The sequence below is a fragment of the Cynocephalus volans genome, chromosome X (genome assembly GCF_027409185.1).
Source record: "Cynocephalus volans isolate mCynVol1 chromosome X, mCynVol1.pri, whole genome shotgun sequence".
In the NCBI taxonomy this organism is placed as follows: domain Eukaryota; kingdom Metazoa; phylum Chordata; class Mammalia; order Dermoptera; family Cynocephalidae; genus Cynocephalus; species Cynocephalus volans.
In genome coordinates, this window is record NC_084478.1 from 162,476,126 (window position 1) to 162,478,198 (window position 2,073).

Consider the following 2,073-nt stretch of genomic DNA (forward strand, 5'->3'; position numbering starts at 1 on the left):
GTCAGATGTATAGTTTGCAAGTATTTTCTCCTATTCTGTGGGTTGTCTTTCTGCTCTGTAGATTGTTTCATTTGCTGTGAAGAAGGTTTTTAGATTGATATAAACCCATTTATTTTTATTTTTGTTGCTTGTGATTTTGGGGTCTTGTTCATAAAGTCTTTATCCAGTCCTACTTCCGGAAGTGTTTCCCCTATGTTCTCTTTTAGTACTTTTATGGTTTAGGGTCTTATATTTAAGTCTGTAATTCATTTTGATTTGATTTTGGTATAAGGTGAGAGGTACAGCTCCAATTTCATTCTTCTGCATATGGATGTCCAATTTTCCCAGCATCAGTTATTGAAGAGGCAGTCTTTCCCCTATGTGTGTTCTTGTTGCCTTTGTCAAAGATCAGTTGGCTGTAAGTAAGTGGGTTGATTTTTGGGCTTTCTATTTTAGTCCATTGGCCTGAGAAAAATATGGAACTCTTCATGAATTTGTGTGTCATTCTAATGCAGAGTCCATGCTAATCTTCTTTGCATTGTTCTGATTTTAGTATATGTGCTGCCGAAGTGAGAACCTTAGTTTGTTCTTATACAGAATGTCAGTGTTAGACTAGATGTTATTTAAATTTCATTTAATTTTAAAAAGGTGATTTTGTATATTCTGGATATTTTTCCCTTGTTGGATGCATATTTTGTAAGTATTTTTGTAAGTAGAATGTTTTTTCACTCTGTTGATGTTTCCTTTGCTGTGAAGAAGGTTTTTAGATTGATATAATCCTGTTTGTTTATTTTTTATTTTTTTGCCTGTGCTTTTAGAGTGTTATTCATAAAGTCATTGCCCAGTCCTAAACCCTGGAGCATTTCCCCCATGTTTTCTTCTAGGAGTTTTAAAGTTTCAAGCCTTATATTTAAGTCTCTAATCCATTTTGAGTTGATTTTGATATATGGTGAGAGGTACGGATCAACTTTACAGGAAAAAACAAATAATCTAACTAAAAAATGGGCAAAGGAGGTGAATAGATGTTTCTCAAAGGAAGACATAGAAATGGGCAACAGGTACATGAAAACATACTCCAACATCACTAATCGTCAGGAAAATGCAAGTCAAAACCACTTTGAGATAACACCTAACCCTACTGGGGTTATATCCAGAGGATTGGAAAACATCAGGTCGAAGGGATATCTGCATTCCCATGTTTATTGCAGCTCTATTTACAATAGCTCGGTGATGGAACCAATCTAAATGTCTGTTGATAGATGACTGGATAAGGAAACTGTAGTATATATGCACAATGGAGTAAGCCATAAAAAAGAATGAAATTCTACCATTTCCAGCAACGTTGATGAGCTTGGAGAAAATTATTCTAAGTGAAACAACCGAGGTACTGAAAGAGAAATACTGCATGTTCTCACGCCGAACAGGGAGTTGAATCCCTAAATAAACAAATGAACAAGAGAGAGAGAGAGAGAGAGAGAGAGAGAGAGAGAGGGAGAACAATCGCAGTAATACACTGAACTTTTAGAAAAGTAGAGGTGGAAAAGTGGAGGGGAGGGGAGAGGGAGGGGGACTTATGAGGAATTGGTCAAGGGACACAAAGAATGATTGCATATTGTAATGATGAATAAATGATCTATACTGATCTAACCACCACACCTTCTACACAATTATTGAAAATCAACTTTGCACCCCACATGTATGTATAATAAAAAAAGGAAAGGTGAATTGTGAAAAAAAAGCTGATTTTATAAAATATAAAAAGGAAAATTGCAGCAGGCTATAGCAAGGGACTGATTGTCAGAATGAAAATGTAAAAAGGATAAATGCTGGGCCAAGCCCGTGGTGCACTCGGGAGAGTGCGGTGCTGGGAGCGCAGCGACGCTCCCGCCGCGGGTTCGGATCCTATATAGGACTGGCCGGTGCACTCACTGGCTGAGTGCTGGTCACGAAAAAGACGAACAACAACAACAACAACAAAAAAAAAAAAAAAAAAAAAAAAAAAAGGATAAATGCCTGGTACTGCATTTGGGTCCAAAAAGCAAACTACACACCTAAAAAATGTGGAAGATGTAGGTTAACAGTGACTAATGTGAC

The 2,073-nt window shown here is 37.0% G+C and overlaps 1 non-coding gene across 1 annotated transcript; it reads right to left on the reverse strand.

The window, feature by feature from the left end:
• Nucleotides 1–449: 449 nt before the first annotated feature.
• On the reverse strand, nt 450–556 carry LOC134368780 (U6 spliceosomal RNA). The gene has a single exon (XR_010022489.1). It is a non-coding gene; the product is annotated as a U6 spliceosomal RNA (small nuclear RNA).
• Between the last annotated feature and the right edge of the window lie 1,517 nt (nt 557–2,073).